General features: G+C 40.8%; 1 long non-coding RNA gene and 1 pseudogene across 1 annotated transcript in view; both read left to right on the top strand.

The window, feature by feature from the left end:
- Positions 1–15,117, top strand: part of LOC116147620 (uncharacterized) — a 306,975-nt gene that overhangs the window by 220,626 nt on the left and 71,232 nt on the right. The gene's annotated exons all lie outside the window — the stretch shown is intronic.
- Positions 1,521–2,118, top strand: LOC105096587 (patched domain-containing protein 4-like; annotated as a pseudogene).

The following is a 15,117-nucleotide window of genomic DNA, read 5'->3' as shown; positions in this document are numbered from 1 at the left end:
AGACATAGATTACTTGTTTTTGACTTTTATTATCAAATTTTCAAATATATGAACAAAATATTTATGTGAACCACTGTGCACCTCAAGACAGTTAAAATTGTTCAGAGCTTTCTGAATGCGCAGTCGCCCAGAGCACACTCTTCCAATGCTTTAGAGGTAGTTCTGCCGAGGTTGAAGTGATTGAACCCTCTAAAAGTTCTCAGTTTTCTTTTCACACAAAAGAAATGCATTTCCTGTTTCTCCCCTCAGTCAAATGCAATTGTGAGCCTCTTTGCCACTCCCCTTCTCCCTCTTGTCTCAATGGATGTAACCAGAATATAACCAGCTTGCTGCGGGATTTCAGCTCAGAGCAGGAAACTAGCTCAGTCTCTCAGCTGCTAACCTCCAGGGAGTCAAACAGATTTCGGGGGCGGAGCTGGGGGAGGCGCTGGGGAGAGCCAATTGAGGCGGCGGGGTGCGCTGCGGGGATGGTGGTTCGGCTTTAATTCTTTTTTTTTTGTCCTGAAAAGCACAGAGAATTGAGTACATACAGCGCGTGCATCTGTACTCTCAGTGAGGGGGGACCCGCTGACACCAACTGCCAAGGCTGCTGCCGGGGCCCCCTTCCTCTGGAAGAGCCTGGGGCACCCCCGCAGAGGTCCCGCTTCTGTGCCATCAGCCGTTGCGGGTTTTGAGATGGGTATTGCAGAGAACCCCTGCACACTGATTTGTTAGAAATGCAGCGTAGCCCTCTCCGCTTCTTGTCATCAAATCAAAACAAAATTAGTGAGTAGAGGATATTGGAACGTGCTCAAAGTTGCCTTCTCAAGTCCACCTTCCACCAGCTTCTCCGGCTCTAAGGAGTCCCTAACTCACCGAGCCATCATTTTCATCTCATTTGCTCCTCCATTTCCCTGCCAAGGGAGGAAGTGGGGACAAAAAGTTCTTAAAAACAAAACAAAACAAAACAAATGTCTATTCTTTAAAGAGAGTGTTTCTCCCTTTTCACCACCTACCTGCCTCCTATGTGATCCCTCGTTTTTACAGAGGCTCCTTTTTATAGAGTTCTGGTTAGGAACCGCAGTACATCCGGGAGGAGAGGAAATCCACACAGGTGGAAGGGCTCCGCACCGGCCACCTCCCCCGAGGAGGCTGGGGTCCGGGAGGGATGGGCGGGCGGCCCGGACGGAGATGAAAACTTAAAGGACCGCGGGCTCCGGCAGGGGGCGCGGCGGAATCCGGGGTCAGGGGAGTGAGGAGGGTGCTGGGCGGGCAGGGAGCCGAACGCTTAAGAATTTGTTGTCTTGTAGCCCCTGCTGCTGTGTGTGAACAGTGGAAAGAGAGTGAGCCGGGAAAACACCTGGCAAAGCGATTGCGTGAGATGAAGGGACGGCAAGAGCGGAGGGGTCGGCGTGGTGGACCTCCAGGGGGTGGCGGCGATAGGACTTCGGGGGTTGGGGGGCGATCGTGAGGCTAGGTGACCTCGACGAGGGGAGGGGGGTCACGTGCTGCACCTGTCACTGTGCTAGACCTGGTGGAGGATGCTGCGGCAGGTGCTTCGCAGAGGGCTCCAGTCGTTCTGCCGCAGGCTGGGCTTGTACGTGAGCCGGCACCCGGTCTTTTTCCTCACCGTGCCCGCAGTCCTGACCATCACCTTCGGCCTCAGCGCGCTCAACCGCTTCCAGCCCGAGGGCGACCTGGAGCGCCTGGTCGCGCCCAGCCACAGCCTGGCCAAGATCGAGCGCAGCCTGGCCAGCAGCCTTTTCCCCCTGGACCAGTCCAAAAGCCAGCTGTATTCGGACTTACACACCCCCGGGAGGTATGGCAGGGTGATCCTCCTCTCCCCACCCGGGGACAATATTTTGCTCCAGGCTGAGGGCATCCTGCAGACACATTTGAACCTTGTGAGGAATAAAGTGAACTACAAAGTCTATAATAATTACACATTTTCCCCCCTCAACGGACAGGGCAAACGATCAGCCTGAGGAGTGCATGCTGGATGATACTATTTCAGTGCTAAAGGATCTCAGGCAGAGCACACAACAGCCAGGGTGCAAGTGAAATATCCTAACGCTAAGAGTAGGCGCCTCCTGCATGCTTCTGCCAATTAAAGAGGCAGCGCCTCATTTCTTGCCCTAAACAAGTAGAGGAGATACAGAGGTCTCACCTTTAAGGCTCAAAAGCTGTTGCTTCTTTCATTGGAGGAGAGGGTGTGGACAGTTTGGAAGAAAAAAAGAGGAAAACCATTAAGCAAAACAATATCAGAGGCGCAATTATATATTTAGTCGGGGTTGGTTAGTTCCTGGAAGGTGGATGCTTTAGCTTTGCTAGGGACTTCATTTCCATCGCTGGGAGAAATAACCACGTAGCTGGCAGCAGGCTGGCTAGAATCTGACCTTAGTATATTGAGTGTCTATATACAGCCTGTGTGTTGATCAGTAAGCTGTGATTATAAGTGAGACTCCATGAATCTATGTATGACTGCAGTAGGAATCCCCACCATGATGTACATTTGTGTTTGCGTGCAAATATATGCTCCCTAAATCTGAATAGAAATAATCACGGGCCACTAACCGATGAACTACAGCAAAGGCTGGCGAAGGTCACCATATACACACGACCAGGCTTTGCAGAGCAGACATAATCTCTTGCCATATAGTTTTTTTTGTTTTTGTCTTTGTTTTTTTCTTCTTTTTTCTTTTTCTCTCTATTGTTTTTAACAATACTTTAAAAATGAAAAAAAGAAAAGAAAAAAAAAACCCCTCTTAGTTCATGGGCCAAACAAAAACATGCCAGGGGTCAGATTTGGACTCTGGACCATAGTTTGCTAATCTCTGAACTAGAAGTTTGTATATGATTAGAGGTGTTTATCTTCCCTTTTTAACTGTTCTATGACTTTCATATGAAAATGTGTTTCCTGTTCATTTTCGAACCCTTTTTACTGTGCTCTCCAAGAGGCAGCTTGCCTTAATACCTGGCCATTTAATTCCCTGTGGTCCATATGGAGTGTTTTAACTGACTGCTGCTGATTCCTTGGTCAGGGAATGAAAAACTGAGGAAATAGGAAAAAGAAGTGATTAGACACCGTGAGCAGGATCAGACAACACTTTGTCGTGGGAGGCAGCCAGTTTCTGTTAGGAGCCCATCTGAAGGTAAACTCTAACTCACAAAGTTGTAGGTGAGAGGCTTTAAGTAAATCAAGACTTTCTTCTCTAAGTGTACTGAAGATGCCAAGTAGACCTCAGTGCAGAACCTCCTTGCACCTTTGGTACCTTGATTATTTTGACAAGGGAGAAATACAGATAGCGCTTTTTGTGTGGACCCCCAGGTTGAGTGTGAAACTTCTGGGGTAAAGCTGGTTTGAAGAAACAGTAGGAGCTTAGAGTAACACCACAGAGCAAATGAAACACGCATATGATCAAAGACAATGAGGAAAAGCGCTGAACACCTGGAGGTTCCACATTTGAGCAGTGTGAGCAATACGACTGAGCACCTAAACAGTGTTGTTGTTTTTTGCATTTTAATGTCCAGTTTATGAGTTTAAAGATCCAGGCTTCACATTCCTCCACCATTACCATGAAATACGCCATAAAGCACAGGGTGGGCACAGAGGAGATTCTAACATCACTTTCTGCACCCATCTGAGATGCCCCTCATTGTCACAAAGTTTTTGTAAAATTAGTCCAATCAATACTATTGGACCTCGAGTTCCATCCTTCAGATGTGTCTGTTGAAGGAATCTGATGGGGACAGATTGGCTCTTTAACTAAAACACTGTACATCCTGCAGGAAACAGTCTCTTCTGACTTAAATGGAATATGGGTCTAAACATTAATTAGGAAACAATCTAAACTAAAAATAAGTTTTCCTTATGATTCAAATAGCATAAGTATAGGCAATACTTTTAGCTCACAAAACAAGAGTCAGTGATCATAACATTACTCTTTCCCTTTGATGAGTGTTAAGAAGGTGACAATTTTCATAGATTTCCCACATCCAAATAATGGATGCAATAATCCAGTATTTCCACAATAAAATGAATGGGGGAAGGAAAACCAGAAAAGCTTAGTTTTTGATTATAGGTTTTATTCAGGTCAAGGTCTAAATTTCTTGGTAAAGAGGTGAAGACATTAAGCAAATTTGGTTTCAACTGCAAATAGCGTTTAAGTTGAATTCCATTTTTAAATCGCAGTGTTTGTTTTAGCAGATCTTTACATCGGAGTTGAGAAGGTATAGTAAAGTTGGATATCAAGTCTGTCCAAGGTGTCATTTGTTGACTACAGACAACGTACCCAGATGGAATTCAACTGGTTACAAATGTTCTGTTAAATGGACACAGATGAACTGTTCATAGGCTTTTCCACATGGTGATGTAAATTCAGACTATGAACACAGATGGCAAAGACTGTGCTTTCCTGATCCAACAGGACCCTGCCTTGCACGTTTCGTGTCACTAGTGGTCGAATATCCTATTAGCAAATCTGGGGACAAAGGCAAGTTAGACCAACATATGTGAGCTGGCTTGCTGCTCTCTGTGAACACCTTACTTCCAATACAACTCAGGACATTTCACTATGCATACAAATCTCTTATACCTAAATTAATATCTGAAAACTGATTATTTGGCTCTGAGCGCCTATCTTAGGGCCATATGTCAGTGGGTACCTGCTTTAGGACAGGTATCAAGTGAAATTAACAGCACCCTTGTCTTGAAAACATAAATAAGCTGAGGAAAAAGATGATTATGTCATAAAACATAAATATAAAATAGGAATTTCAACTCCAGAGGGACTACTCATCGTATTTAATACACAGAGAAAATATTCCTAGAGTGACCCAGTAAGTGCACATGTACAATAAACAATTGTATCTAAAATCTATGTGTATGTCGTAGTCACAAGGTAACTAAACAGTAGACCAGGGAGACTCCTGCTTCCTAGGAGCAGATTTATTGTAGCAGTAAACTAGGTAACGTGTTAGCCTTCAGTCATCAGTACCTACTTGCTTGTAGTTTTTAGTATAGTAGATCCTGGATTGGAATAAAATTTAGAGCTGTAAATGTTTACTTAACTCTACTCTGTTGCATCCTCTATGAGGCAATACTATCAGCCAACAAAAACTGTTACCTCTGAAAGGCAAAAAAAAATAAATAATTAATAATTAATAATAATAATAATAATAGTCTAGAGGAATGAAAACTGTAGATTTTTGCATCTGATGATATATTTATGATTAAGAAGAAATGAGTCTCTCAGATGTTATGGAAATTGTACCTGCAAATAAAAATTAGGTTTTAAAACTTCTTTCAGTATTCAACACCCCAGCGGAAGCAATCCGTAAGCAAAGTAACACACCATTTCAATATTTTTAGCATTTTTATTGAAGGCTCTGGTTTGCATTCATTCCCACGTAGGAAAGTACAGTCTAAAGATAACTGTATCAAAGAGATGTGTTGGAACTTTAAAAATTTTACATGCAATTTACATATAATAAAATGCACCAATCATAAGTGTTTAATTCTATGAAACTTGACAATTATAAGTACCCACGTTAATAATCCGTGTAAAAGGATAAAGAATATTTCTATCCTACCACGTACATTCAAGAAGAGTTTACTTCTATGGTTGGACTTCCACTGTTGTGTGGACATTTGCTGAACAACATTAGTGAAAGACATCAGAGACTCAAACTGGGATCATGCCGGTAGAAGTGAGAAAAAGTAGAGTAAACGGAGAGACATTCTGAATGCGGAATAATCAAGTTTGGCAACTGGGTGGATGTAGGGAGCAAAAAAGTGCTCCCAGTTTAGCAATGGCTGACTAGAAGAATTATAAATAAGTAAGAAAAGCTTGTGTATTTAAAGAAGAGATGAACTCAGCTTTGAACGTGTAGCCTTTCATCAGGAAATCCATGTCAGAATCAACAGCCGGATGTATATTAGTGTTGAAATGATTACCAGTTCTGATTTTGATTATAGGCTAGTTCTGCTTACAATGTTAATCATAGATTTTTTTTTTTTTTGACTTGGAGATGATATATATAAAAGTCTTAAGTTTCAGAATTCTGTGCACGGTGGGGAAAAATCTCACAGAGGAGCAGTCAGCTTTGAGAAGACTGAAAAAATAAATCAAAGGTCCGTCAATTCTGAACATTCTTTAAACTGAGATGTTTTGTTTTGTTCACCAGTTTTTAGGTTTCAGCAACCCAGATTACATATGTTTTCATTTCTTGCTTGGGATTTCTGGAAATCATTAAGAGAGTTGGACTGGGGGAGGTGAGATGGATTATCTGGGTGAGATTAAGATTCGTACGGACTCTTCACCCTGGGCCCTGTGACCCCGCCTCACTTTCTGGGCCCTCCCGTATCCTGTAGCAGGTGGTGATTTCAGATTTCTCAGTTAAAGACTGTTTTAATGAAAGCCTGTGGGTCAATTTATGTTAGTGGTGAAGGATTACCGTGTGTTTGTGTAAGGGCGCGAGTAAAGATTTTTTGGCTAGCTCTGGTTACTACTCACGAGGTGGAGACAACGTGATAACAAACCATGTGAGACATGAGGAAATAAGTATTAAAGGTTCAGAATGAGCACATGAACTCGGGATCATACCCTAAGTTGTCCTTTATGGAATGGCTTCTCCGTGCTAGGCACCGCACTGCTTTCTCTTTACCTCATTTCACTTAATTCTACCAACAGCCGATGTAATATATCCAAAAATCCTGTTTTTATACCATTCACCAAAAAATGGATCGTGGCTCCCATTCCTCCTTTTCTCTGTTATACATAATTGCTCCCTTTCTAGTGTCTCTGACTTCAGAACTTCGCAGTTCCCGAGTCTGGCAGAGGAAGGCAGGACAACCTGTTCATCTTTCACTCTCCCTTGTTAACCAACCACTCCCAGCTTTAACTTCTCCTCCAGACTCAAACAGCTTTCATTTGACTGTAACTGATCTGGGAGAACAATATGACCCATTTCTTAGGCCTTTTTCTTCCAATTTATTGAACTTTCCCAGTTTGCTTTCTGCTTAAGTTCTTTGCAGGATGTAGGCACATTTGACCTTGAAATAATCTCCTTGAATTACAAGTTATTCTGGAATCTCTCTTCCTTCTAATTCTTCATGTTACTTTAAGCATGGTTTCCTTTTCCTCCTCATGTCCCTGATAATAGTCCTCTCTATAGTACTTTTTTTTTGACACTCCATATTTCAAACTTTTAATTAATCATTTCTCTTAATTAATATAGCTTATCTCATAGCGGCGTCTATTATATCTCTTTTTGAGGACTTGTAAGTTACTTTGAGTACCAGATGTTTATCTCAATTCTAGTCTCAGAATTTCCACTTCCTACAAGTCAACTTAACTTGGAATTAACCATCAATTTGATGCATAAGAGCTAACCAGAGGGGGTTTCTGTTGTTTTTTTACCAAAATCAATTTACTTAATGCATAAAGATGGACTGTCATTTCCCCATCAGTCACCCCAGTAATCCCTGTCCCCACTTGTACGTATGTATGTACCTGGGAAGAAATGTATCTTATGTTAATTATGTGCCTTCCAAGAACATATCACACAGAATGCATTCACTAAATGGACGTTAATTGAATGAACAGAGGAATGAGTAAATCAATTGTCACCTATCTCTATCAATCACTTATTAATTAATAATTAAATATCACTTATTATGCTTTTTGTGTAGCAATCAAAATATTTTTTTCATTTGTTTGGGCACTGTTCATGCAGCTAGGGACTCAGACCATATCGTAGGGAATGAAGGGGAAATAAATATTACTTTTTCCAAAGTGAAATAACTATACATGGTGGCCCGGGTAATGAATCTCTCATCTCCTCCTTAAGCTACTTCCATTATACCAGTTTGTGTGTCGTTATTTTTAGAGAAAACTTTAATAAATTGTTAAGTTACTGCTATAAGCCCAATGGTATATTCTTATGGGTAACAGGTAATTAATTCCATACTGGAAGAGTGAATAACATTTGTGCTTGATGTGTCATGACAGGTCTGGGTTATGATATATTTCAAGGGAAAATAGCAATTATCAAATTCCACGTTTACTCTGTTGCTAGTATTTCTTGACTCAGAAAGACTTGCTCATCACTTCAGCTGTTCTGATTCGGTGGCTCAGTTCAGTTCTCTGATGTCATAGGAATGAATTTGGGCTTATTATGAGCTATGCATTTTCCTGTTATGGTTGATATTTTATCATATATAAAAATAACACAATTTTCACACTTAGTGGGACTTTTTACAACAAAAAGTTGACCAAAAATCCTAATTTGTGCATAATATTCATTACATTTTATAATGAAAATACCCTAGGTATGAATGAACATGCCTACTTTTTAAAAACATTATCAACCCAATGACCAAAGTGAAAAATAAATTGGAAAGTGTGTCCTATAAAGAATTATATCCCAAAGCACACCTGATGATAAAATGAAATTTTAATGGGTCAGACGTAAACACTTTCATCGCCTCTTTTTGATGGAAAGGTCTCTTGGAATTTCAACGCAGAATTCCCTGGAGAACTAATTAGTATGAAGCACACAGGCCGTTCACAGTAGTTGAATATGTGGAAGCGTGTGTTCGTTCCTGTGCTGTTATCAGCCTCTCGTGGCACATTTAAATATTCAAATGAGGGACAGGAGCTGGTATTTACTTCACCCTTTGTTATTAGCTCACTTGGATATAATGAGATGTCAATAAGAACAAAGTTGTGAATTTACTCTTGGTAGATTCCAGAGTTCTTTATTCTCTTCCAGGGCTGCTGTCTTATAATGAATAAGTAGCTTCATTTTAAAGAATCTTTTAAATCTACAGCAGATACAGTCTTAAACCTTGTCTTAAGATACAGGTGAGAAAATTGAGATGCAGAGAGACAAAAAGAACTTGCTCAAGGTCACCCAGTTATTCAGTAGTGACACCAGGTATATTAGTTCTCTACGTCTGTGTAACAAATTACCAAAAATTTAGTGCTTACAACACAACTCATTTATTATCTGACAGTTTTTATAGATCAGAAGTCTGGGAACCACGTGACCGAGTTCTCTGCTCAGGGTCTTCAAAGGCTGAAATCAAGGGCTCGAGCAGGGATGGGATCTCATATACAGCTTGGGGGCTCTTCTTAGCTCGCTGATTGTTGGTAGAATGGATTCTCTTTCGTCTGTAGGACTTGATCAGTACTGTCTTGCTGACTGTCAACCAGGGCCCATTATCAGCTCCCAGAGATCACCTGCCATTCCCAAACATGGGTTCTCTCCACAACACAGCCGTCTGGTGACTTCTGCCACCTCTCACTTCTGCACCTCTTTTAAAAGGGCTTCCCTGATTAGGTCAGGCCCACCCAAGAGGATTATACAAGGTGTGCACATCAAGGGTGAAAATCTTGGGTTCATCTTCAGTTCTGCATACCCCGTTGAGTCTGGAGTAGGGGTTCCTCACCCCTTGTCCAAGTCTTTCCATCTTTATATGTCAGGAATGACACATTCACCCAGTTCAGACCTCTGCACACCTGTGCAGTCTCCTCATTTGGAGGAGAAGCCAAACTCTTAGAGACAAGCAGAGAACCACCTGAAGGCATTTGGCTTCACTGAAGTTAGACAACTGTCTAACAATTTAATAATTGGTATGCAATTTTTTTTTCAGATTCTAGCTTTTAAAACAGAATTATGGTTCCTCGAGTTGTCATAAAATTTATACGAACCTCCATCACCTAGGATTAGTAAATCTGAAGCTGAGATGGCCTGTCCTCTGACTCTCTTTGTCACTCAGGTCAGGCATCACCGACTGTTTCTTCCAATACTGCTTTGATCAGACTGCAGTCCAGGGCTTTACTGTCTACGGAGGAGATCAGAGAGCAGGAGACTTGAATAGAGGTTGTGTAATAATAGATGGGCTCTCAACATGACGTCGACCTGTAGCGACTCCCAGGTATTTCCAGGACTATCAGAAATATGCCATGAAACTCAGCTCTCTGTAGGCTTTGATCAGAATCAAAAACCTCATCCCAGGAGGTCGGCCATCTGGTGTCACAGGTCATATATGGAGTCTTAAACTCTATCAACATCCGAACACCAGCCAGAAGTCTTTAGGGGAAAAGTGATTGTTTTTTTCTTTCTTAGAGTTCCAGACTGAAAGAGTCCCGAGATACATTTCCACTGCACAGATTTTGGTTAATTATGTGATATTTGGGTAGTCATTCAGGTTATCTGTGCCTCCAGGTCTTTAAAAGTGAAGAAGCACAACTCACACTGTCAACATCTGTGTTGAATTCTTCCCCTACACCGGAATGCCAATTGAGAACTTAGCGTTCCTCAATTATACGTCATACATCACCTTCCACTAATAAAACGCTGCTCTCTACTCTTGCAAAAATGTGTGTTCTTCACCTGCTGCCTTGTTCAGCTTTGTTACAAATACTTACCAATTTAGGGGCAAGCGTCCCCTTTCTACCATTTCCCTGTCCTCATTCTTTTCATTAAATATCTTGCGTCCCTGGACCCTCATAAACCAACACTCAGTTGGTCTAATGTCATGTGTGAGCTCTTATTTGGCAACCTGTACTTCTAGGTTCCTAGCACTTTCTGTAACTCTTTCTGTGACTCAGATGTAATTAACATCAATCTTTTACCAGATATCACTCGCTCAAAACACATTCCAGGGGCATCGCCATCTCCCAGCTCCATGAAATAGATAAACTTGGGCACGTGATAGGCTTCCAAAAAAGAGCTCCAGATTACAGCTGTACCATCATTCCACTGCGTTATTAAAGTGCACAATGGTTGGAATATATAGGGGAAAAGGGTAAAAATTGTCTACGAGAAAGAGAAGGTCTCATAAATAGTTAATATGTGCTTTATTAACTATTTATCTAGAATCATCTAGAAACACTGCTGTGGAAATACAGTGAGCAAAGCCAACCTATGTTCTGAAGTAGAAATAAGAATTCCAGAGATAAGAGACGTCATTTGAGCTGGGTCTTAAAGGATAACTGAAAGGTCTCCAGCAAGGGAATGATATGTGCTAATGCACAAAATTATGAGAAACACAGTGCATCCAAATTACGGGAGATAGATGATACAGCTGCAGCAAAAAGTTAGTGATGGGAAACGAGCTGTGTGTACATGTGACTGATCTCTTAAAAGAGAAGGAATTTTGTTAGAGAAAAAATGTGTATAGTGTCATCTCCTATATAGCCAAGAGCGAAAAAAAAAAAAAAAAAAAAAAACAGAAAACAACCAACTGGGAGACATTACTTGTGGATCAACTTGATCCTCTTGAGGTCTGTCCTGAAAGTTTGCTTGGATGGTCAATGCAGTTTGCTTGGATGGATGAGGGCATCCTGCACTCTGGGATAGTTCCATCCACCCCCGAGGCATGAGTCCTCCTGGCTCTCCACTGAATGCCTCCGGTGGGTACTCATCGGTCTCACTCGGGCTGGCTGGAGCAGGACCACCCTCATCCTCTGTGCCCTGGGGATGGTATGGCTTCTACCCTACAGTTATTCTCTACCGAGCTTTGTAGAGTTTAATGCTACAGATATGCAGCCTTTCACTCAGTAGATTCTAAAAGGGACCCTACGCAGATTTCTGGGGATGTTTTCCCTGAATATCTCCTTTGTTTCTGGAGCTCTGCCCCACAATGTCTGGTCACCCCAAACTCCAATTTACATCTCTTGATATCCCAGGAACTGGGAATTCTGGGTGGGTCCCTCCGCCCACAGTTCACTATACAAAAATTGCTTTCAGGGAGGAAATAAAGATATCGTAGTCTTCATTTCATTTCTGTTATCTCAGTGTGCAGAGTCCTACTTTGCCTGTTGTTAAAATCTCTGAACACATATACACATATATATTCGGTATTTTTTCCAATTTTTATAGTTGTTCATGGGGAGGGTAAGTATGCTTTTTCTTACTGCATGGTCTAAAGTAAAATTCTTTGAGAATTATTTTGAGTTTTCTTTTACCTTAGGTCTGACTAAGACAATAGAGAGGAGGGAAGTATTTGCATAAGCTCATTCCGTTGACCACTGCTTCATAATTTCCTAGAATACCTATTGAATTTCCAATTCCTCCACTCTACTTTGATCTAATCAAATTCCCAGGGATGGGTTCAAAGTATCTTTATTTTTAATAAGCTTCCCCAAATGATTACTAGGCAGAATAAGGATTATAAACCATTAGAATAGGATATAGGTAAACAAAGAGAGGGTTTATAACTTTACTCTATGTACAGTATGAGACGTACATAGTCTATTGAAATATCAGAGCAATTAATGAGCCTGGATTTGGAACATCCTAATTGTGGATGTTTATAAACTTATAAATCAAAATGCCAGGAGCCTCTTGCCCAGTTTGCTAATGATGGGGTTTGTGTTCTTATAAAAGAAATGGTATACTATGAAAAAAGACTTTTGTTTCATGAAAGTTTTACTCCCTTGTGTGGGACTTGAGGTGGTGTCTGACATTCTCCCGCAGAACTGAGAGGCATGATGAGGAAAATTTGCATCATGAACCAGGATCTGGTTTACATGAGCTATCCTTGCCACAGCAAGAAAGTGAGAGGAAAATGTCGCTGGCAGAGGAGGTGGGGAAGGTGGAGTCAGGAAGATGGGTAATAAGTGAACAAAGGGCAAAGAAACCAACAGGATGAGGGGGCTTTGGAAGATAGACTTCGCTATGCTTAAGCTGTCTTACTGGAGAAGGTCAAAAGGCCCTTGCCTACACTGCATCATGTTCTGAGTAACACTTGCAAGTAATATGAAGTCATTCCAAAGTGAGATAGGTTAATACTGACTCGTTTCTTCCTTTTAAGAAGAAAACAGCAAGAAAAGATGAGGAGAACCTGGCTTGGCTCTCCCATCTTCCCTCATTCAGAAGAGTGGTTTATGCCGAATTATGTGGGGGAGCTATTTCAGTTGATGCCCCCTCCGAAACAGTGCTTGCCCAAACACTCTGCTTTTCTGTAATAAAAAAGATTAAATGAGTTCTTTATAAACATGTGCCATTTTCAGAGTAAAATTCATTGGAGGTGAAAGGCAGCAGAACTAAAGAAAAACAAGGACCTACTCACTTTTTCTCTCAACCTTTTCAGGTTGAAATTGGGGGTTTTCCACCAGTTTATTGGGAGGACAAGAACAGGGAATGGCTTGTTTGTTAACTCAGCCTTTTAGTGCCGCCGGGATGCTGCTGAGCGCTTGAAAATGACTTCTCTGTAGTCTTACTTTATTCAGTCTTGAAGCACCTGATCTCACTCTGCTCCGTGTCCATTTGAAGAACATTGAGTGGGCAAATCATCATTACCATTTTCAAATAGTTTCAGATTTATAGAAGAGTTGTCAAGAGAAGACCAAGAGTCCTGCATACCTTGCACTGTTCATCGTGTTAACAACTTGACATTACTGTGGTTGGCTGGTCACAGCTAATGACCCAATATTGATGCGTTAACTTTAACTTAGTTCTACACTTTATGTGCATTTTCTTGACTCTTACCTAAGGTCCATTTTCTGTCCCAGGATTTCGTCTGAGGCCCCACATGATATTCGGCTGTCATGGCTCCTTAGGCTCCTCTGGGCTGTGACAGTTTCTCAGACTTTCCTAGTGTTTTATGACTTAGTCATTTTTTTTTGATTGAATGATTGACTGGTCAAGAGGAAAAGACAATCAAATAAAATAGGAAATAATGTAAAAATATAAATAAAAGAGAAACAGAACAATTAATTGATTTAAAAAAAAAAGATTTGAAATACCCTTGGTTGACCGCTAGTTTGTCAAAACTTGCATTTGGGAGAAAATTGAGACGATGATCAGTAGTCTCACTGACTTAGTTCTGCACTGTCACTTAAAATGGAATTTCCTACTACTCTGTATGTACCCTCCCCATAGTGAATAAAAGTTTGTAGACACCGTCTTTCCCCCAGCTAGTCTTCCAAACATATGATTTTCTCGTATCATCTGGGACCATATTTATATTGGTGATTCAACTACAAAGGTTGACCTCAAGAGGTAGGATGTTACTCTGTTTGAGAATAAGTTTTTTATGGAGATAATCAACTAGTACGCTGTTAGCATTCCTGTCTAAGTGCATATCATGCTGCCTACTCAGTTGTTCTAGCAACCTCTCGAACCAGGGAAGATATTAAAGCATGATTATCAATTCTCCATCAACATGTATTTGCATTTAAGGATCTCATATGTTGTTGATACCTTAGTAAGAACTGTTTAGATTGGTGTTTGCGTGATCGCAGAGTTGTTTGTAGTTTAACTTGATTTGCAAATGTAATTGAGTAGGTACAAGGGGATCCAAGGGCATAATCAAAGGGAGGAAAGGCTATAGAAGAAAGTGAGTGAAGGCAACAGTTGTAATCTCTGCTGATTTCACGGTTTTGTTGCAAGCCCACAGGAAAAAATGTTTTGGATTCAGCTCTAGCACCGTATCATTCTCTCTGATTTGGGGCTTCTCTTTCTAACTGAGAACTAATATTGTCTCACTTTTGTGCTTGGTCTTATTTCTCCAAGTCTCCTTTATGATAAACCCAAAACAAAATTCGCAGATCAGCTTTTACACCACTGTGTCTTATGGTGGACAGGGTAAAAGATCTAGGCGCCAAATAGACAGAGATTCAAGTTCTTCTACTATTTAATAGCTGTTGATTCATTGGCAACATCTGTAATCTTGTTTAATATCTTGATCCCTATCTTGAAGGCATCTAATGACTACTTACAAAGGAAACATATTGAATCACACATCACATAATAATTACTCAAAAATACTTTCACTTTTTGTAGGAAAAAATAAATCTAGTTTATCTGAATACACTCAAAGCGAAGTTATATATTTAGCTTAAACTGAAAAGAAATAATATTTTATTTTCTTACTTTGTCAAATGAAGACCTAAAGGATATTAGTACATGAGGTATAATATGTACTTAATCTGTTTCCAAGATGTGTATTTTATACATAATGGGAATCCTCAACAGGACTTAAACCTAATTTACATAAATATGTTTGATCAGACTTCCTCTGTAACCAGAAGCATTATCAATGACAAAGTCCCAAGAAAAGAAACATATGTGCTGCTCTGCTTGTGTTCACAAAGCTCTAGTTTCCACGGAATATCTGGTGCC

This window comes from Camelus dromedarius, chromosome 19 (assembly GCF_036321535.1).
Source record: "Camelus dromedarius isolate mCamDro1 chromosome 19, mCamDro1.pat, whole genome shotgun sequence".
Lineage (NCBI taxonomy): Eukaryota > Metazoa > Chordata > Mammalia > Artiodactyla > Camelidae > Camelus > Camelus dromedarius.
The sequence above is the reverse complement of the archived record's forward strand: the minus strand, read 5'-3'. Positions and strand labels throughout refer to the sequence as shown.